This window comes from Passer domesticus, chromosome 1 (assembly GCF_036417665.1).
Source record: "Passer domesticus isolate bPasDom1 chromosome 1, bPasDom1.hap1, whole genome shotgun sequence".
NCBI classification, from domain to species: Eukaryota; Metazoa; Chordata; class Aves; order Passeriformes; family Passeridae; genus Passer; species Passer domesticus.
The window spans coordinates 138,321,205-138,344,641 of record NC_087474.1 but is presented as its reverse complement, the minus strand read 5'-3'; the positions used below and the strand labels follow the sequence as shown (position 1 = coordinate 138,344,641).

Here is a 23,437-nt window from a genome sequence, read left to right as displayed (position 1 = left end):
TAAGCTCTGTGAATTACTAACTAGCAGAGAAAAAGATGTAGCCCTCACAAATTCACACAATGGCACACTCCAAATGACTTGGCTGCTCTCAAGAAGAAAGCTCAGTGTGAACCACTACAGGAAAATGGGGCATGTGACTAAATTTCAGCAGAAGTCTCTGCCTCCAAAACAGGCATCAAAAGTTACTGATCCAAGTGAAGTGTTTTGAATGAGCATAGATGCAGCAGCAAACACATGATGTGGTGTGGTACACAGCATTGTGGATGCTTCTCTTGTATCAGGAGGGCAATTGCAGACTGCTGAAAAGAAGCTGGACCATTATCTACAGTGTCTATATTATCCCTGTCACTTTATTTGCAGTGTCTGGGGCCACCTGAAGACCTAAATTCCTAAACTGCCTGTAGAACCAAGTTTGCATATCACAGATTTGTTTTGGCCTTAGGTAGCTCATTTAAGTGATCCTTCATGATACCTTTTTCCAGTGATCTGAAATGTGAAAAAGGTGTATTCTCTCTTTGATGCTTTTATGTCCAGTAGAAAATAAACATCCTCTGCAGCAAACCCCAGCCAGGTCAGAAACAATGAGAGAGAAAAAGCTATTGAGATACCATACCTTACACAGAGTACTGAGAGTTTACACAACAGTTCGATAAGAAAGGCAATATACAGCAAACTCCAAGAGGTCTCTGGAGACCTGAACTCTCAGTGCTGATGAGAAGAAGCCAGAAAGATGTTGAGATGGCTCCAATCTTTACATCCGTGCCTACAAGAGCAGGAATTTCCTGAGAAGGTGCCGCAACAGATACAGCAATCCAGGAGTAGATAGAGCAGAGGAACCATGTTTGTCTTTGTCACTAATCAAATTAAAATCAAGTTCGATACAGAAGAAAATTTTAAAAAATAATTAAAAAAAAAAACCAAAACAAACAAAAAATACCCCAAAAAACAACAGAACCAAGATTATTTTCTTTTAGCAACAGCAATTTTTCAAGCCAAGAGACAAGACAGACACTTTCACCATCAGTGCAGTCATCTAGACAAGGCCCTGGTGTTCAGTGGGGCAATGTGCCAGGAATGTCATTGCTGGCAGCAGGAAACAGCAGGTGCCTTGGACCCATGGACAGCTGCAAACTGCAGTGATAGGACTGATGATACTTTAGGTGTGCAATATGTAGGTGACAGAAACTGAGGTTGTGGTTAATGCTGTGGGATCCAAGAGATGTGTTCAGCTCTCAGCATTGCCCCTCTCTGCCTTGTATGTTGCAATCTTTTTCCTATTCAGCTGCCTCGCCTATTTAGTCTATGCATGGACTTGCCATTGCTAGTCCCATGCCCAGAACTACTTCACCGTTGCCTAGGGCCTGTAATAACAGAAAATAATCATCATAATCTTAGAAACCAGAACTTTAAACACAAATTTATTTCCAGAGATGCTTTGGTCAGTTTTTTACTTTCTCTGTGTGTGCAGCTCCCTCAGTGTCAGCATCAATTTTGCCCTGCTTGGTAGAAGACAAATCTAAATTTGCCCTGATTGGTGGAAGACAAAATTTTGTGTATAGAAAAAGGAGTTTTTCCCATAACACTCCATTTTTGTACAATTGAAATGTAAAAGACTTCAAAAAACGCTGAAGGGGGAAAAAATGAAGGAAGAACTTAGTCACCAGGATATGAAAAAACTGCTTTTTCTAGACATTCTGGTTGACTTCCAAGCTGCATCTGACAGCTAGAGAAGCACAGTCCATCATGGGTGTTTTTCCATTCCAGTCCTTTCCCTGAAGCCCTTCATTCAGTAAAACATTCCCTCTCAGTGTCCCCCACACTTCATCCTACTCATGACTGGCTTAAGTGATGCATCTGAACAATCTGAGCTGTGTAAAACACAGCTTTGACAGGACAAGCCTGACACCAGTGACGGATAGAGGGACTCAATGCTTTTCTTTTCCTGCAGATGTGGTGATTTGGGAAATGCAGAGATGCTGAATATGTGCCACTAGATCCATTAATCTTTGCAAAGAGTACTATGTTCAAGTGTGCACATGGTCATATGGAAACATGCACAAACAGAAAAAATCAGGAAAAATTGTAGAGCTTTCCTTTCCGAACCCGATCTTTCAGCTATACCTTACCAACCAGAGAGGAGTGAATACCCTGCAGCTTGAAAGGGGATTTTAAAACATAAATAAATTTTATTTATTCATCCTGTATGTTCTAGTTTTAGCAATAGCCTGTATCATGTTGGACTTTATTGAAGACCTCCCACTTACATTAAGAATTGCTATACTCCATCAAGTCACAGACTTCTTAGTCTAATGTCTTGCTTTTAAGATGTACCAAGGTGTTTCAAAGGAAATCCATTAAAATCCCAGTGGTAATAAAATTATGGAATAATCTATTTCTAAGATGCCACCTTCTTTTTAGCTGTTTTCTTACGTCCTTATTATTCCTGCTTTCCGTTTTCAGTATTTATGCCAGTAATGAAGGTCAGAACCTCACTCGTTATCTAAGAGAGCATTGCTCACCAATTTCAGCTGAGAGGCATAATTTCAGATGAAGGTGTTTTCCTCTCCTTATTGTGCCCATCATTCCCATGGTATCAGAGCATTTGCTTTTGAAACAGGAAGATTTTTCAGTTAGTTGGGTTTGGACACTGCTAGTTTACCAAAGGACTTCATACATCTTTCTGCTGGGCTCATTTATTAATTATCACAGTTCATTTTAAATGCACCATAATTCCTGTGAGTGGTTCATGTACCCATTTCCAGAGCTGCATGGCAACCAGTGAGCAGTGTAACCCTGCTCACATCCAAGAACTCCCCTCACTGTTCACCTCTTTCTGCAGGATCCCCTGTGATGACATTCTGAAGCATGGATTGCACCTGTTTTTCTTTCAGCCTGTCTAAACCTAGTCATTTTTCCTTTTTCTTACATTTTTTCTTGTTCCATTTCTAATCATTGACAGTGCTTTCTTCTTGTTCTATGATTGCATTGTTTCTTTAACTTCTTTTGAGAGATTTTATAAGAGACTTTTTTTAAAGGTTTGGCGATCTTCTCCAAAGAGTGGAGGGTATGACATCATTTTAGAGTTCAGTCATTCCTTTTCCCTGTCTCCCTACAAAATCTGTCAAGATGAGAAGAGCGGAGGAGACTGAACAGCCATTCTATGCATGCTGGCTGGTGTAGCCTTCTCTATCTCATGGTGCCTTCCATGGAAATTGCGGCTGTACTAATTTTGGCTGAATTTTGAGGGCTATTTTTGGAGGGTTTAAAAACCCCAAGGGCTTACTTTTACACATGCAAATGGTCTTGACTTAAATTTAAAGAAATAAACTTAAAGAAATAAAAGCATGCCCCCTCTGCTTGACTTCAGTTAGCTTTCAGTGAGTGTAAAGAAGTGAGATGACTGGAGCAGAAGCCACGATCCCTGGTTTGTTGGGATGGCTTCTCTGAACCAAGACAGGATCAAACCGGCTGACATGAGATGAGTGGGGGGTTGCCAGACAAAGATGATGGCTTGGGGCAGTGAATAAAAGTCCTTTAGATCTTCCATAATACTTCTCTCCACATTAGAGAAGAGGTCAGGGGAAGAGATGTAGGTTTGGGGAAGGGGTGGAGAAAGGACAAAGAAGGGAGTTGTGGAGTATTTCCAAGCACACAAATGCTGTAATCACAGTCTCTACAGGGAAGGCAAGTCTCAGGGACCTTTAGACATAGAGTGACTATAAACTGTCAGCACTCTGCAGTACAGAACATGGACTACTGAGCTGCTACTCAGTAACTCTGGGTGGAGGGATTGTCCAGAGTTTTAAGTCCTCTCTATTCAGGTGTACTGGGCTATGTGGAGACATGAACAGAGAGAGAAGTACCAGCACAGGCTGAGGGCTGACCCACAAGAGAGCAGCTCTGCAGAGAAGGATCTGGGAGTTTTGGTGGTAACAAGGTGACCATGAGATGGCAGTGCCTTTGCAGCCCCTAGAGACAATGGTATCCTGGGGTGCAAGCACAGCCAGCAAATTGAGGGAGGTGATCCTGCCCCACTGCTCAGTCCTAGTGAGGCCACATTTGGAGAGCTGTGTTCAGTTCTGGGCTCCTCAGTACAAGAAAGACAAGGAGCTACTGGAGAGGGTCAGCAGCACAAAGATGATGAGGGGTCTGAAGCATCTGAGGAGAGACTGGGGGAGCTGGGCCTGAGAAGACTGAGAGGGGATCTCATCAACATCTATAAACACCTCTGACCTCAAAGGAAGGTGCCAAAAGGATGGTGCCTTTTCACCATCTCTTTTCAGTGGTGCCCAGTGACAAGACAAGGAGCAGTGGCCATAAACTAAAACACAAGAAGCAGAACCTCAACATGAGGAAGAGCTTCTTTACACTGAGGGTAGCAAAGCACTGGCAAGGCTGCCCAGGGAGGTTGTGGTGTCTCCCTCTCAGGAGGCATTCAAAGCCCACATGAACATGATCCTGTGTAAACAGATTCAAGGGACCCTGCCTGGGTGAGGGAATTGGACTGGATAATCTCCAGAGGTCTATCAAACCCTAAGAATTCTGTGATTCTGTGAGAGATGCAGTTTTGGAGAAAACTAAGCCTTTTTGGAATTTTTCAAGTGAACAACCTGTACATTGAAACAATGAGCATTCGAGATCATTTGAGTCAAACTTTGATTTGATTCTCTAAAGGGTAAATTTGCTACTGTTTGGATGAGAAGAAATCAATTCCAATAGTTGCAGAAGGTTTTTTTTCTTTTTTTTTTTTAATTTGGGGCTTCCCAAAAATTAACAAAGGCCTTAGAAATTGAAATATTGTAGCACTTAAATAATAATTAGTGAACAGTTCCAAAATCAGGCACGTCTTCTCCAAACCATCCTCTCCTTATCTTACTATGTGGGAATTCACCCACACTTAAAGGTATTTTTTGGCATATATATATCCAGGAACATCCACCTACTGCTCTACCTTCTGGCAGCAGAAGCCTCTGGCCACAGCTGCTGCTATATCTTTTTAAATAAACTCAAGTATTGGCATGTAGGAACCAATGCTGCCTTAGAGCATTAGGGCTTAGAGAGCTTTTGAGGAATTAAAACTAAGCATATTTTGGCCATAGGTGAGAAGGCAGTATGCTGTAATTTTCTAGCTAGACAAAGTGAGAGTGCCTGATTGTTTTTCAAAAGGTATATATCTGACTACAGTATTAATGAGATAGTCAAGAAATTCTAATGCCACTGTTTTCCAAGTTAACAGGTGTGGGTGGAGAGAAAAACATTAGAAATATATTAGATCAATGAAACTGAGGAATTAAACTCATTTTACTTCTGTACGTGGCCTTTCTGTAGTAAATCTCTGGCATATTAGCAGGGAAGTAATTTTTCATCTGTCCTTGGAACACTAGATTTCATCCCCATCATTATCAATCAGGTATTTTTCATAAATCATAAAATCTTTTGTTTGTTTATTTGTTTGTTTTCAACTATACAAGAAAGAAAAATGGTCATTTCAGGACAACGACTTTGATTTTGTCTCAGAAAATGGATAGATATCTCCCATAATAAATCTTAACTGAGACTCTGTTTCCAAAACAGATACAGCAAGTCCAATGTGTTCTCCTGGCCATCTAAGTAGCATTTTTCTGTGTTGTGGTATTCCCTCATTGTACTACTTGGTTCATTGAGAGAGCAAAATGATTCAGTGTAGCTCAGAACCAAACTTTCTTCTATCAATAGGCACTTGAAAGGTTTCCCAGATAGATAAACTGCAGACAGATCTTTTGTCTGAGGGTGTCAGCATCAGCAGCACATACACCAGCCCAAGTATCAGCAAACTTCAGGATTAATGCAGGGAAAAAAAATGGAATGTAAATAGATGGAGGTTTCAAACAAAATTATACATTGGTTGAATGCAACCCTTTTTCTATTTTTTTGCTTTTTGACCGCTGATAACTTATAACAATCGGCACTAATTTATTCCCCTTTCAAATTCTTATTTCCCTCCTTCTCTCTCCCTTTCTATCCAGCCAATGGTGCTATCCACAACATTTCCAGCATTATGACTGTAATTCCCACCACAGAGGAGCGGACCTCACTTCCACCAATGGCAGCAATGAGAAATATTGGTGTGAGGAGTGCAGGAAGTCCCTATGAATACAGCTATGCCACACCTCAGGCACACCTAGGGTTAGATACCTACACTTTTGGTACCAACTAGAACAGCACTCCCTGGCCCATGACACCTTCTGTACAGGACCTGTCTGGAAGAATGGTCCAAAGTGTGCATGTAAGCATGCAACAGCATAGGTAAGCACTCAGCACTTTTGCAGGGCAGTGTCCTTTCCTTGGATACAGGGAGCCACCAGGCACAGACAAGGCCAGTGCACACTCAAGCAAGGCATGGGAGCAAGGGACTGATAGGGAGAAAAATGAGGGATGAAGGCAGATAAAAGATATGTCAATATTGCTTTGTCTTTAGAGATAGTAAATGCTGTGGAATACATAAAATGATAAAAACGTAAAATTAATACAATAATTAATTTATGGAAAATTAGTCTCAAATACATGGATGAGGGTAATTAAAAGGCTTTAGCTGTGAGATGGTAGTGAGGTTCTGGCATGCACTTCTAAAGAGTGCAAACTCCTTTAAAAGGAAGCTGGTTCAGTTTGAGAAGGTGAGTGACTAACAACACAAGAGCTGCTGCACTACCTAGGGCTGCAGGTCCAGGAATGGCCCCATCTAAATGCAAGGATATGTGCAGTGGTGTACCTGAGCAAAACCACCTGAAGCCCCTTTGCCAAAGAAGCTGACAGCCACCTGCTTTGCAGAGACATCCTTTTCTTACAGGCCAGTTAAACTGGATCAGGAGATCAGCAAACATCATCTATAAGATTCACCCTCTAATGGACTAAACTATCAGGCTTTATTCCCTACATCTACGTAAAAGAACAATAAATCTGTCCTTGTGTCCAAATAAAAAAAAATGGTAAAATTTTAATGTATGAAGACACTGTTTTGATTTGATTGGTTCTTAGCTAAAGACAAAGGACTGCCTTGCTCTATTGGTATGCAGATGCTATTCCCATCTGTACAGCCATGACCAGTTTTGAGCCAGCCAGCTTCATTAAGCCACTCCTCAGTAACTCTAATCCTGGTGTTATATATTCCCTCTGGGACCAGCAGGCAGAAGCTGTTCTTCTCCCAGAAGACCAGTATTTTCTCTCAACTGTTTTCATTCCCATTTTTTAAAGCCCACATGAGAAAAGGTGAGATTCATGTGGCCTAACTCTGTGGCACTAAACCATTTAGCTTTGCTAAAGCTAATGGGAATTGCTTGGGGCTGCAAATGAAGGAGTGCATGAGCAAACCTCATTGAGGGCTGAAAAAAAAGTATTCTATGTCTTCTGCACTGACCTGATCTCCGAAGTTCCACCTGGTCTTAAGGACTTACCTTAAGAATTGCACCCAATAAAATTGTATGAATGAATTTATAAAGTATCCAAAAGCCTGTGTTAGTACAATTCTGCCACTAATATCACTGATACTTTTCCCACCTGTTAGGAACCTGGATTACCTCTGCTGTTCCATACTGCAAGTTAGTGTGTGCAGTGAAGATACAGGACTGGGAAAAAGAATTCTAGAGCTTCTAACAACCAAGAACAGAGGACCAAGAGACCTTTGGTGTAACTAAAGCATGCACCAACATTTCAACTCATGTGCTGAGGATACAGGATTCCCTTTCACAAGTTGCTGCTGGATCACCCACTGTGTGGATCCTCAGCAGCCACTTTGCCTTAGCAAAATCTCCACTACTACTCTGGAAATTAATCAGGCCACACAAATAGTTATGCTTTTTAATGACTTGGAAATTCTCATGTCCTAACCAAAAGACTTGGTAAATTGGTATGATATCTTTTGGAGTGAAGGAAAGCTGTGCTTTGCAGTCTCTAATAGACTGCAAACCAATTCAAAAAATTCAACTTCAGCAATGCATTTTGTTAATTTCTTGGCCGGTGATTGTCTTGAAAACATCCAAATGAGACCTCACTTGACCTAGATTTAGGCAAACAAAGAGATAATTACTTCAAAAATACAGTGTCACTGATCTTGGGAATGTGTCAGTATTTTTGACCAAGTCATCAACAACTGGAGAATTCTTTCCAGAAAATCAAGCCTGAGTGTGTGCTGTGAACAGTAAAAACCTGGAGCTTCTTCTTGAGGGTGCAGTAAATGGAGTAAATCCACGCTGTATTAAAGCCCCAAATTAGACTTGCACTGTCTACAAAAATGACTGTGAGTACAGGTGTTACAGGGAAACCTGGAGAGGAGGAAGTGTTGCATAACCAGGCAGCAGAAGCATGGATGCCTCAGCTTTATCTTTCCAGGCTGATCCAAACCTCACCCCTTGGGTGTACTGCAGTCTTCCAACATCTCCCATCCAGCTGCAGGAAGGATGTGAACAGCTCCCAGAAAAATACAGCACAGGGACAACCTCCCAGATGACCAACAAAGTCAGAAAGGGGAGGAAGGAATCACAGTGTCCTGTAGATTTTTCCTTCTAAACACTGTAAAATTATTATTAGTCCACATGAGATACATGTCTTGGTATGTGTTTGTTCTCTTAACATGCCCTAGATAGCTGCAGTGCTCTGTGAACATGTGGTGTACGGTTGTCAGGGCAAATGCTGGGGTTTTGGGGTTGAAAACAGGGTAAATTAGTACCAAATGTGCCTTTCACTTTCTTCATGGCAATGCTACACTGTACCCCCATCTCTGAGCCACTTTCAACTGTGCATGGAGGAACAACTTATGTTCCTTTGGCACAACAAGCCACTTCTGAGGCCAGACTGAGCATACACAGCATTTCTAGTCCTTTCTGTCAAGAGGTTATGCTTTACAGCAACAAAGTAAAGTTTATCTTTTTAGATAGATTTACCTTTCAGCAAAAATTCCTAAGAAGGAGGCTTCCTAAAGTTGCCTTACTTTCTGTAAACACTGAACAATGTTTACTTTCCTCCAAACTTTCTGCACTGCTTTTGTCTCTGTAATAAAATTCTCCACAGCAGGTAGATTCTTGATCTTGCTGCTTTTAACCAGAAATTTCATTCTGGTAGAAAAAAAATTGAGCAGCCGGTCAGAAATCTGGATTTCAGCAAACTGGTATTTCCATGCAAAACCTAACCTTGTTTGACCTGCTCCACGTTGCACCCAGTGATGGTCTGGCCCACTGTTTGTGCAAGAAAAGTTGAACTTGCAATAGGAGACACTAAACCATTTCCTTCAAACACAAGGATCTCTACTCTATTTTAGAGACAAGAAAATGGAGCACAAAAAAGAAAACAATTATTTTTTCCAGTACAAGACCACAGGCTCAGAAGGAATTTGTTTAGACATTATTTTGTTTGTTTTTCACAAGGGATTGTTGTGTCAGCTTGACACTCATATAGTATTGATTTCTATAGCCATGATTTCAGGGAGCTGGAAGATGGAAGGTGGAGGTGAAAGTTTTGAGAACTCATTTCCTCCAAAAATACAAAGATGGACATCCCCTAAGTGCTAAAGGCAGGCCTGTGATTCTCTTTACTTGCATCTGACTGTGGTTCCTCATAAATCCCCTGATGATATCTCAGAACTTTTGTGAAGATATACACAATATTTTCAAGAGGTTTAAATGACCTTTCTCATATCAAGTGGAATTAATTGAGACATGTAATGAGAGTATTTTTTCTCAGAAAATTCCCATTTGCCAGAAGTAAAGCCTTGTACAGGAAAACATGTATTCCAAGACCTTATTTTAAAGAGCATTTTACAAAGTCTTGAAATTATCAAAATAAAAAGTCTCAGAAGTTTGATACTCAAACTTCTGTTTCTCCAGCTACTTTATTTTAAAATATAACCAAATTAAATTCAAAGCATTTACTCAGGGTGGGAAAAAATTCTGCCACATCTGACAACCCATTCTACATAATTTTTGTATCAATTACACTGTGAAGCAAAGAAAAAAACAGATCCTATAAGCAAAATTCGTCACTTCTCTGTGTCTTGGGTAGTCAGTTAAAACAGTGCAAAATAGTTCTGAGCTTTATTACTTGTTTATGAGTACCATTGTTCAGCAAAACACCATTACTTAAGTAAAAATATATTTTAAGGAACAGCTGTAGAAAGTTGTTTTTCTGCCATCTGGAAAAAATGAAGCAGATGGATTCTAAGACATGTTTGTGACATTTGTAATGTAGATACGATGCTGTATGCGTGCAGAAAATGTGCAGGTAATGGTTTTTCCTTGCGAGCATATGAGGCATTTCTTGGTGATTTATTGAATTCCTTTTCTGCAAAGGTAAGGAAAAAAAATTATGAGGGTCTAAGTAGGGGAATAAATCTCCCAAAGGTGCTCTCTGTCCCTCAGTGCAGCACAGCCTCAGTGTCCCACCGAGGTGGCTTTTAGTGCTGGAGTGCATTCAGACACCATTAAACCCCTACTCGTGGCAATCCCGCTGCGCTGGTCACCCCACTCCACACCGAGCAGGATGGGGCTGAGGTTGCAGGAAGGGGGTGCAAGGAAAGCAGGCCCTTGTCTTCTGGCCATGAGTCAGGATGGATGATGGTTAATAAAACAAAAATAAGTATACCATGGGGTATGTAAGGTCACAGTAAGTGACAGCCTGGGGTAAGACCTGCGCAAGTCTGGGAAATATTTTTTTCCTGAATAACCCCACAGCTGTCTTGTCCACCGTGCTGGTACATTCACCTACTTTAGTGGGCATTTACTGCTTCTCTCCTGGTGGCTGCTGGCTAAAGTGATGGCCCTGCTCCCCTTTCCTGCCCCATCCTCATCTCACTGAGGTGTTTGCAGTGAAACACCTGGCTGCAAGAACGGCACCCACAGAGCGTCTGTGTGTGCACAGGTGCATGCCTTCAGAAGATGCAGCTCACCATGATGTTCTCCTGGCATCTCCACCCAGTGCAAGCAAAGCTTCAGGAACAGGCAGTGGAATGGAGGCTGTGTCCAAAACTGACCAAATCTTGTATTTCTCTGTCTTCACTTAGGGTAAAGAACCGAGGCAGAGGCTGTCTCTCCTTTTCCCCTCTGCAGACCAAACCTGAACCAGGGAGATGAGAGAAAGCCACATGCTGTGCATGCCAGAGGCAGTGTGCACCCAGAGATGAGGCAGGATTGCTGGGAATGGGGCATCCTGTGGCTTCTACCATCTCTCCTACCCAGCCATGCTCCTGCCTGTAGCACTTGCCTGACCTGTGCCAGGCTGCAGGAGCTCACAGCACCTCTAAAGCACCATGCTGGGCATCTTGGTGCCTGGCAGCCAGCACAGATGCCTTTGATTGTAGGTATCCTTGGCCAAATGCATTACCTGATATGTTGAGCATGTTTAGTGTAAAAACTCATTTCTGCCCCTAATCAGCAATAAATTTTGCCAGGAATATGTTCAAGTCAAGGGTCTGTCACCCACTCCAAGGGCTGAACATGGACTCCATCATCCCTATACATCTGTGAGAATATTTTCAAGTGCTTACACGCATACATGCAATACAACATCATAAAATGAAACGAAAACATTCACACATTATGTGAGAGTAGGCAGACATGGGCATTATCAAATAAACTGGCTGCAGTTATAAATCTATAATAATATTTAAATTTACAAATCTGTCTACTTATATCTAAAAGCCATTATTTACCTTGTACATAAAAGCACTTTACATCATACACACATAATAAAGAAATGGAAAGTCTGAAATACTCTACAAACATGGGGCCTCATCACCTTCTAAGATTTAAGAAAGAAAAAGTTCACATGGAAAATTTAACCTTGGGCTATCAGGATGGATTAGAAGATCTAAAACATATCAGAAAACTGAACTCTTTTTTTTTTAACAGTACTCTTTGTATAATGTGCTGTAATTCAACAGAGTACTTTTTCTAGTGTAATTCAGAAGCATTTTACAATGGCTATTTTCAGTATGAACAGATTTCATCTGGTTTACTGTAGGATTTATGTTTCAGAGATACAACATAGAAATTATAAAATTCAAAAAGTGATGCACAAGCCACTTCTACACATCCTGATTAGTACTTTTGAACTTCAAGCATCGTTATTTTTGAAGTGAATTATTTAGAATTTTTTCGTCTTTTCTGTATTATTCATCTCATCTTCAAGGTGGATTTAATTAAGTTAAAATATTTAAATGGGCAGCTATTGAGAGTACACCCTCATGGAACAGCAATCAGTTTCGTGACATGGTGAGCAAAAGAAAGGTCAGAGAAAAAAATATTTCTGTATCCATTGACAATTTGGCCTCATGTGGATTTCTTCCTCATGGTCACCTGAGCTTGTGAAATATACACGGACATTCCCTGCTTGAAGATTTCACTTCTGTCCTATTTGGTTGCTCTACATTCCTGAGGGTTCACAGAAAAAGGACTGTATTCCACTCCATGCCTAAAGAAACTAGATTAAAACTGAGATGAATGGGGGTGGCTGGAGAAACCAAACAAGCAAATCCTGTTTTATAGCTCTAGTTCATCACTATTTCTGCACGTTTTGTATCCTGGTTTAATAATTACTTCTTCTGTGCAAGAAGAGACAGTCTTTCAGTTAAAGTACATGACCAGCAAATCAGGACACTTAGCTTCTGGTTTCAGCTTTGGCACACTGTTGGTTTTTTTTGTTTTGGGGAAATCACTTCTGTGTTGGTTTTGGCCAGGGTAGAGTTAATTTTCTTCATAGTGACGAGCATGGGGCTATGTTTTGGATTTGTGCTGAGAACAGTGTTGATAATTCTGTGATGTTTTTGCTGTTGATGAGCAGGGCTTGCACAGCATCAAGGCCTTTGTGTTTTTCACACTGCCATGCTGCTGAGGAGACTCAGAGTGCATGGGAGGCTGAGAGGAGACACAGCTGGGACAGGTGACCCCAAATGACCAAAGGGATATTCCAGACCATGTGGCATCATGCTCAGTATATGAAATAGTGGGAAGAAGTAGGAAGGGTGGACATTCAGAATTATTGTCTTCCCAAATAATCATTACATGTGATGGGACCCTGCTCTCCTGGGAATGAACAGCATTGCTACCTTGCTACCCATGGGAAGTAATTAAATAATTCCTTGCTTTTCTTTGCTTTGCTTTGCTTTGCTTGCATGTGTGGCTTTTTCTTGCCCTATTAAACTGTCCTCATGTCAACCTATGAGTTTTCTATCTTTTGCCCTTCTGATTCTCTCCCTCATCCCACTGGTGGGGGAGTGAGTGAGCGACTGGGGGGCTTGGTTGCTGGCTGGAATTAAACCACAACAACGTCCTTCCTACCTGCCGTGATTTTCACAAATGCCAGGGATGTTAACAACCTTGGCAGGGACCATGAGTACTCACCTCCCCACTCCAGGTGAGCAGCCCAGGTCCCCTGCAGCTAGTCAGTCAGAGGGGTGCTCTATCCTCCTTACAAGCAAACTGGGAGCAGAAGCCCATCTTCAGAGCCACTTACTACCCTCACCTCTCTCTCCCATGACCCCAGAGAAACGGCAGATCCTTACACAGGCACCTTGCTTTAGATGTCCCAGGAGGAGAGTGTGCCCATCCTCCCATGTCCACAGGTAGAAAAACATGATTTCATATGTAATTGGGAAGAGGTTTTTACCTTGAGATTAATCACAGACACTTATCTTGACATCTTTCATCTAAATAAGCTAATATTCTAGCAATCAATTGTAGTCACATCCATAATAATCACTTTTTCCTCATCAAGAAATCAGTTTTACATTCTTATTGGACTTAGTGCAAAGGTGTGAATAATTGATGTGCCTATTGGAAGCATTATGTAAGAATAGGGTTTGATTGCTATAGCTCACTTTTGTTGCAATTTTGTACTTGGCTGTTTACAGTGAGCAGTCCCTTTACAGAACTTTCACTCAGCACTGGAAATCAGCACCTAGAAAACCACTGAAGCTTTGGGCTTTTTACTTCTAAAAATTGACCTTAAGCTTACAACTTGCTTAGAAAGTCCTGCTTGTCTCAACAGCAGCCTTTTGGTGTCTCAAATATTACATTAAAGATCCATTGTGTGACACACTGTTAACCAAGGGAAAAGGAATGAGATATCACTCCTTTGGACACAATGAGGAATGTCAATCTCATTATTTCTCTTTTGCAAGCTTGCATGCTCTGTGGCTGCTGGTGGATTGACCTGGTCTCCAACAAATCATATGTACAATTTTGAAATAGATGAGGAGAGTAAGACAGGGAAAATTGTGGGACAAGTGCAATAAGATGGACTTCAACTTGAATTGTTGTTTAACTTTTCACAGTCCTGCAACTTGTCTCTGATACTAAAAACATAATATATTTTCTCCTATCTGTTATTTGCAGTAGGCTACTGAAGGAAAAAAACCCAGTGAGGTATGCCTCTGAGTCAAAATGGTCTTTGCCAGGAATAACAGCAGAGTTCTTGCACCAGTGCCTCATTAGTTTATGGAAAACAGGTCCCTAAGGAAATGATGGGGTGTAAATAAATTTAAAACAGTTTAGTCTTACAAGTAAAGGGGATGCCAGATTTTTAAAACAGTGGTGGCTCAATGATGCCTTAACACTGTGTTTCACGTATCATAAATTCTAGCTAGTTTCTCCAAAATGTTTATAAGTCCCACAGAATGACACAATTATAGACACATGCTTTTAACCTGTGAAGAAGTGCACGTGTGCTCTTTGTCATCTCTAAAGGGTATTTTTACTAGTGACATTTTTACAGTGACTAATCCCTGTTAGATATACTTGATAGAGGCACAGAAGGATCGCTCTGCACCTTGACACTCCAACCCCATTCTGCTCTGTCCAACAAACTGACTTGCTTTGTGTTCACAGGACACACACAGACATCACAGGGCCAGTGCAGAGCATGCTGAATAAAATCTTCTCTGGATGACCAGGGAATTCAAACTTCTGGATAAAATCCTACTGCCAAAAGAGATTCACATGTAGATAGTTCACACAGGTTTCTGAAGATCACATACCTGGAATCAGCCTAGTAACCCCATCCAGTTCCTGCATGCCAGCTCCATGGATCTCAACTGCTGATCTAGCTTGTGATGAATTTTCCCATTTGGAAAGATCCCAGACTTGGATGTCCCCTTGGGAAAGGGTACCAAGATGTCCAAAAAACAGGTGCTGACTCCAACCTAGGAAGTGAGACTCATACACATATATGCAGGGGTCCTTACACAACTTGAGAATATTTCAGACAACGGATGTCTGAAGACAGATACAAAGGATTCATGAGTCAAACTTTAAGATTAAGCTATATAAAATATTGCGTAAAATCACATCAAGGTCATGTGAAATATTTGTTTAGGAAAGTAATTTAACAAAAGATAAGCAAAACCAGTGCCCAGAAATTTTATATGAGAAAATTTCCAATAGCACAGAAAGACTAAATATATCACCAACACAAAATCCTTCAAAGCTTTTATGTGCTGTGGCAAATAAATGTCCTCTGTGGCAAACCCCAGCAGGTCAGAGACAGTAAGAGAGAATACGTCATTGTTATGTTTCAGATCACTGGAAAAAGGTATCATGCAGCATCACTTAAATGAGCTACCTAAGACAAAGCAATTCTGTGATATCCAAACCTCACATGCCACCACCGCAGCAACTCCTCTCATGTATTCTGGTGAACCAATAATCCTGTCTTGTGTTATAAAATACAGGCAGGAGGTAGTACCTTATTCAAAGGTGATATTCACGCACATTTTAAATTCTAAGCCTCAAAATTCATGGCAAGTGTATTTCTGTGTCCATTAATAAGATATCCCTTATTCCTCAAGGCTTCAGTGTAGCGATCTGACAGCAGTGGGCCCTGTTTCCACTTAACACATAGGAGCAGGATTACATCCATCCTGAGCTGCCAAGAATTTATGAAGCAAAAATTCTCTAGAGAAAGCCATAACTTTATATAACATTACTGGGTATTTACATTTACAGTGGGACATGGGACTTCTCCATTAGCAGATATGTGTGAGAAAATATGTGAACCCAGCCATCCTCCTTGTGCCTGTACATCTGGGAAAGCTACTGCATATCAGAGACTTCATCTGAAGGCTGCAATAACTGTTTTTACTGGCTCTGGTCTTCCTCTAAGTCAATATCAGCACTGTAAATTTGTTTTTACAATGTATTTCCCTGTTTTGGAGATGGGAATGGGGTTTATCCCCATCACCACCACCAGGAATAAATTCAGTTACAGGCATGTGACCATCAGGAGTAAGCAGCCATTGAGAGATTCACTCAGATCACTCGTGCTTCATTTTTGACACCCAAAAATGTTCAGCACAAAGAACTCCCCAAGAGAGTATGTGGAGCTGTAAAAATTAGGCATCTTTGGAAAAGCCACATATTTTTATGTGCCAATTTGAGCAGGACAGTTTCATTCTGAAATTTTTGATTGTGACCACAGACAAGTCTCCCCCTGCCTTTGCTTCATGGGATGCAGAGCAGAGAGCATGCTCCCACCATCCCCCAGGAGGAACAATGCAGGTTGTCCAACACCACCTTTGGCCCAGGCAGGACAAGGAGAAGGACTGAAAAAGACCTGACAAAGTGGGACTTCTTACAAGTGAGTTTTTGAGATATTGCAGGAAAGATTTTTCTGCAGGAATAGACACTGGTGTCTTGAGTGTTGCTGAATAAAAATAAAAAAAAATGAAGGCATTTGGGAATCCTGTCGTTTGTCCATAGACAGGATAAGCATTTTTCTTTTCTCATTAGGATACTTTAGTTCAGACAGACTGTATTAATGAACATGCCCAGAAACCTCTGTGGAGGACTGCAGACATCTCCAGAGATGGGCAGAGGAACCCCACTGTGACAGTGCTGCTCTCCAGAACAGCACTCCAAGCCTGAGAAGTGCAACAAAATTATATCTGCTCAACTAAACCAGCCAAGGTGAAAAGAGAATCCTCCCAGATCTGTGAGTGTCCTTGTAACCCAGTTGTATCTTCTCTGTCCAGCCTCATAATCAAGACTGAGAAGCACCATCGCATTCTGGCCTAAATATTTCACTAGCACAAATGCAGTTCCCCAGAGAGTAAATGCTGTGCCCATTATTTACTGGTCCAGGTGAAGAACTGATAGCCACTGGCATAAGCACAAGCACTGCCCTGGCACACCCCAGGCCCAGAGCCCAGGCAGAACTTTGCTGCAGAGTCAGCCCAAAGCCCAAGCACCCCTCCCACACAGCACTTTTAGGCAGGCTGGCTGCTACAGACATCTCCAGCACACTAGCTAACATTTTTTAGGTCTTCACAGCTGCTTGTGCACCGTCCTGGTTCATCCAGCACTGTTTGAGGGGACAGAGAGGCAGGGCAGCAGCAGCACAGCAGGGCAGTGTGGGTCAGCAGGGTCTGTGACACACTGTACTGCTGGATTTGCTATTATTCCATCTCTCAGGTCTAGTGAAAAAGGGGCACAGTCTAGTGGGAGATAAATGTACCATGCACACACAGAGGAGCAAGCCAATGCTAGGTTAGCAGCAGGAGCCTGATTCACTCCCCCTGAGAGCTTAGGCACTAACTGATCCTACAAAAGGTGCCAGAGGTCTCCTGTCACAGCTGAATGTGTGACACACCACAGAGGAGCCATCCATCCTTTCCTGTGTTCTCAGGTCTTCAAACAGACTTGAGCTGGATTCAAGTTTGAAGGTAAGAAGAAGATTTTGAGTCAACTGAAGTAGCTATAGTCCAAATACAGCAACTGGTGCAGCATTATCCAGATTTTACAACCAGAATATGGACAGAAAACATCCAATTCCAAACTCGAGACCTGGGAGCCTGAGTAGCAGGTGATCCTTAAAATTGTAAGGGACACTTAATTCAACACCACTCTAGTTAGTATACCTAAACTATAGTTTGAACCCTCATTTAACATTTAACTAGCATAGTCTAACAAATTCCAATCCTCAGTGGGTTTCCAGTGACTAAATTGTAAAATAAAATTGAATGAAAAGTCTTAAAGAGGTGGTACTCAGGGCACTATTTGTTCCTCTTCATTTGCTTTTGTGTGTTACTTGGATTTAGCTGTAACATTACATAAAACACTGGTGCATGTTCAGTAATGCCTCTGAAACAAAAAAAGATGATGATAGGAGATCTCACTACAGCTCCTGCTATTAAGTCTTTGGGAGAGGTGAGAAGAGATTGCTCATTAAATAAGTGTTATAAAGCATTCAGCACTGACAGACTAGTTCAGAAGTAGAAAGTCAAAGGTCAACTGCTCCCACTAGAAAAGTATCCATAGCAGCCAAGAAGTTATTATTGCCTACTGTCACAGGACCCTTCTCAGAAACCAAGAAGAAGTCCTGGAGAAGCTACAAAACAAAAACAACAGTGATTAATCACTACAGCAGTACATCAGGGAGTCAAGATGACAAGGCAATCCAGACAGCAGTTCTGTGCACAAAGAGGAAAGTATCTGGAAGCTGTTTTACTGTATCCTTGTGTCATTCACTAATGAGCATACATATGTAGGCTGAGATAAAAACAGGCTTTGGGTCTGTGTCAGCTGATGAAACAGTACACAGAAAAATTAGAGTAATTTTAACTGCTTCTTGAAGATAACAAAAAAAAAAAATCACTTTTCCTACATTTTCACCTGTACTTAAAGTATCTAATGTGCTCTATAACAGAGCACACTGTAAATATTACTGACAAGCAGAATCTGACTCATAAATTAGTGGCATTTTGTGCCAGACAAGCTTGTACTAATGTTTAAACAAGCAGATCACCTGGGAGAAATGTGTTCTACAAACTGCAGGAGAAACTAAAGAGACAATTAATGGGCATTGGCTGTGCAGCACATATTGTTCCCATGTTGTTCAGGCCAAAGTTGACTGCCTGCCAACTGATACAGAAGTAATTGTCAGCAAGATTTACAGTTACTTTTTCATTTGCGCAGAAAAGTAGAAAGGTTGAAAGAGTTATGTGATTTGTTGAAGGTCTGCACTAACAACTGATCGACCATAGCATCCTGCACTGGTGAACAGTAAATACACAGAACACAGGTTTCACATTTTTCCTGATTCTGGAAGTTGTTCTTCATGGCAGAAAGCTAAATTGCCTTCCAATCATCAGCAACAGTTTCTCTTATTTTGCACATCCATTCATAAAGCCATCCTTTCTGTTGCTAAACTAGGAATCAGGAAAGTTCTAATTCCACCAGTGATGGAAAAAAATATTATTTTTTAGCAAGCTGCACTTTAATGTAAAGAAATTAATGGCATGGTCTTTCAGCTTGTGGCAGAACTGCTAGCAGCTCCTGAATTGGTCACTCTTGTATGTGAACGTGGATGGGGTTATTTAATTAGATGTGTTTGACTACAGTCTGATGATATGTATCTCCATTCTGCAAAAATATAAAATGGGAAAGTAAACACTCTCTGAATGTCCAGGAAGTTGGCAAAAACAATCACATAATGGCAGAAGGTTAGATGTATCTTTGCAGTTTTTAGGAAATCCTTTTGCCCATATTATATGGACATGACTGCATTTATAATTCAAACACAGAAAACAGAAGATAAAAATTACTCTGAAGGAACGAAAATCCAGAAATCTTGCAAATTTCTTCCAGGTTTCAAAAAGGATAAACAGCAATTCAGGATCAATATGGACACCCAGGCAGTCAGTCTGCAGCTGTGACTAGAAGGTACTAGATTGAAGAAGGATTCATAAGGTCTTCTCTTTGGCAGCTTTCTGTAATATCTATGGAAGCTTGAGGAAATTCCCTCCTGCCTTAGTATATGGAAGGCAGTGAGATGCATGACCCCATCAAGGACAAGGACATCCATTACTAGATTACCTCTGGCAAAAGTGTCTGTACCTCTCTATTGGTTCCCTCTCAGCTCCTCCTGGTCAGTCCCACAGCCTTCTTCTCTTGTCAAATCCTCCCACTGGGGCTCACAGGAGGGCAGTGCTTCCACTTTCCTTATTCCCAGCATGCCAACAAGCTTGGCCTGGTTTGTAGCTGCACCCCGCTGGCTAGTGCTTGCTTTGTGCTCTTGACAGTGCAAGCTGTGACACAAGTGGCTCTTTCAGCCTCTTCTCTGAACAGGGTCTACAGCTCCTGAAGGAAAGTGCAGTTCATAATGTGACTCTGAAACAGTCTGGTGCTATCCACACACATTTGTGAAAACATTTCATAAACCATCTCAGCGGGAAGCAGGCTTAACTGTGTCCTAGAACAGAGGTGAACTTCTTTGTCATGGCCAGTGTAAGCAGAGCTTAACTTCAGCAGAAGTTAGCTGAGCTAATTTAGGGGCAATTCTAAATTTGTAGGATGAAATAATTATTATTTGCATTCCCACCAGCATTTAATACTGTGGCAAATATTACTCATTAGAGTAACAGTTGTGTGTTTGTCACAGACATAGTGCAGGCCAGAATCAATAGGCTGCAGTTCCTCAGCAGTGCCAGACTCAGAAATTATGGCAAATTTTATGTATCAAAGTAAGGACAATAAGTGATAATGATGTTAAATAAGCGTAAAAATGGATTTAGACATATCTGATTATATTTTACAGTCGTCTGCCCCCATGGAAAGGAAATGTGAAAAAACTAATATAAGCTCAGACATTATTTTGACTAGTCATGGGACTAATGGATCCCAGGGCTGATCCTGGATTCTGAGAGGCTTTTCATATCACCCTTGCATTTTCTGGTGTACTTTATTAAAACGAGTAACAAAAGAAAGAGTAGTTCAAGCTTCAGGTACAAAAGTCAGCAGAACATAACATTCCTATATGTTTAGGGTAGAAAAGAGCCAAGTCTGGACCTTTGACACAAGTCTGACCAGTTCCTCCTCCAGAAATTGTCATGAGGGGTGAGGGAGAAAAAGTCAGAGGCAGAAAATTTCTTCTCCACTGCAGAGAAGACTTTCCCACTAGCAGTGCAAACATCAACTCTTCGTTCAAATCATCAGCACTGATGCTCCATGACTCCACAGCATCCACCTTCCAGAATCTCCCAAGAAGGGTATCTACTAACTTCCCTCTTGAAGGAGGCATTTCTAAAGATGGGCTTATTGGAAACCATGAAATGTGTGACTTCTCAATCAGTTATCTGTATGACAAATCTGTACAACTTGGCACACATAGCACACATTACCCCCACTCAGTAATACCTCCTCACCATTCTACTTTCATTTTCCACACCACACAGTGGCCACAGAGACTGAAAACAGAGATAACATGATAATAAGAGATAACAGATAACAAGACAACAAGCCTGAGACCTTCAGGCTACCATTAGCTCAAAGATGGGTAACACACTGTCTAGCAAGGAAGAAATGGTCTCACAGCAGGGACTCACTGTGGCCAAATGCTGGGGAAATAATTTTCCCAAAATAACTTCCTTCTCTTTTACACACACACACACACACACCAAAAAAAAAAAAAAAAAAAAAAAAAAAAAGTTTAAAGGTTTCAAAAACATGACCTATGAGGACAAAAGTTAAAATTACTGGGTCTGTTTTGCCTAGAAAAGAGGAGACTTAAGGGTCACATGATAACAGTTTCCCAGTATCAAAAAGCCTGTTGGAGATGGATATGATGAACTGTTCTCTGGCTAGAGAGAAAAGGATGAAAAATTAATTTGCAGTAAAGAAGATTTCAGAGCAATGCAGAAAAGGAAAGAGTTTTCTGTCTAGGGGCTCAAAGTGAGAAGTGGACCAAAGCTCCAGTCTGTTGGAGAAGACAGTCCAGATTGTTGAGAACAAACCAGACATGTAATGGAATCCTGCTGTGATACAGGTGGTGGGACATTTTGTGACCCCTTCCAGTCCTACAGCTTTGTGACTGAGCCTTGATACAGATCAGCCTCACATTTAATCCAATGGGTTTCTCTGTCAAATCACTACTTCAAAATCAAAATAGAAGGTTGCAAATCAGATCACTATCAGATTAGCCAGTTAGAACTAAATTTTTGTTCCTAACCCTGACTAAATACAGAATAATCACCAAAATAAGCAGGAACAGGACATGCTGAATCTTCATGCTTTACTTTCAGAAGATAGACCACTTGCTGAGTGACAACATAAAGAGAATTCTCCTGGGTGTGCCTGAGTGATAAAATACAATTCTTTGGCAGCAGCAGACCCAATAAGACTGTAAGGCTAGTTACAATGTTGTAAATCCAAGGTAGCACAGAAGAAATCAGTAGATTTATAACAGCATAATTGTGACCAGCATTGAAGCCATTGTATTTTTGCTTGGGAAACAGTAGTTAAGCATTCAGCAAAAGTTCTGTTTTCTCCCCTCAAGCTTTTCACATGATTCTCTGACACATTGCTGGTTTTTTTCCACTCTCAGACTTCACTATTTTTTACTCAGAGATTTCAGTCGACTTTTAAGATGTCAGGGTAAACCATACACCTGGTTATTCACGTGTTTTCAGATTTTATTGTGATGTGCTGTCTGGTTATTCATGTGTTTTCAGATTTTATTGTGATGTGCTGTATCTCAAACCCCCTTCCACAAGTGATGACTTCTCAAGAACCTTAGCAGTGCCAGCATACCTTAATCAAGCCTGGAGTGCCCGGAAGAGAGGCAAACATGCTGACCACTAGCTCCTCTGTATTATTCTACACATGTTCCTAAGTTACAGCTGCCTCCAGGTCTGTTTTAATCTTGCTGATGAAATATTCCTGCAGAGCATGTTCAATTGGCTGTTGTTTGAACAGTGCATGGGCTCCTGCTTACAAAAGACCCTTTCCAACTCATCTGCAGTGTGTACCACAAAGTATTGCCATTTCCTTTAACACGCCTGCAACATGAATAAATGCAAAAGACAGAAACTCTTGAGGACATGGTTTAATGGTGAACATGGCAGTGCTGGACTAATGGTTGGACTCAGTGATCTTAGTGGTCTTTTCCAACCTAAATGGTTCTACAATTCTAAAGAAAAAGCATCCTGATTTCCTGAGTTTTAACATGGTTCTAATACTCCCCTATCCTCAGCTATTCTCCAAACAAAGACTGGTGAAAAGGCTGTTGAAAACAGAAGTCTAGACCCCAAGGAAATCTGCAGTTGGATGAACCCTAGGTCATATTTCCTCTGTTAACCTCTGACAACAGTTACCGCAAGCTGTGCTGTTACCAGATTTAAGTAAGTGTGGACTTGTTGCATCCTGCCTTTCCAATTGTTCTGTGTGGGAGCTTTCCCTGGAGCAAACCAGACAGAGACTGGCCACACAGCCACACCACGGACAACCAACATCATGCCTCAAGAAATAAGAAGCCACAACTGATGACATCCAGACAGCTTATGGTGAGGAGAAAAGGACTTACAAAATACTCTGGGACCAATTTGGAGTGGTCATGTAGATCTACAGCCCATGATTGGCCAGAAGACTTCTAGAACATTCTATGAGAGACTATACATACATACATACATATATATATATGTGTG

The 23,437-nt window shown here is 41.2% G+C and overlaps 2 long non-coding RNA genes across 4 annotated transcripts in view; one reads left to right on the top strand and one right to left on the bottom strand.

Annotated features, from left to right (window-relative positions):
- Nucleotides 1–23,437, bottom strand: part of LOC135282450 (uncharacterized) — an 80,495-nt gene that overhangs the window by 39,292 nt on the left and 17,766 nt on the right. For all 3 annotated transcript variants that reach the window (XR_010348616.1, XR_010348615.1, XR_010348614.1), the window contains one exon: nucleotides 22,545–22,792. This is a non-coding gene — a long non-coding RNA (uncharacterized LOC135282450). The remainder of the gene's footprint in view (nucleotides 1–22,544; nucleotides 22,793–23,437) is intronic.
- Nucleotides 17,443–23,393, top strand: LOC135282461 (uncharacterized). The gene is made up of 3 exons (XR_010348620.1): nucleotides 17,443–17,680; nucleotides 19,605–19,679; nucleotides 22,987–23,393. It is a non-coding gene; the product is annotated as an uncharacterized LOC135282461 (long non-coding RNA).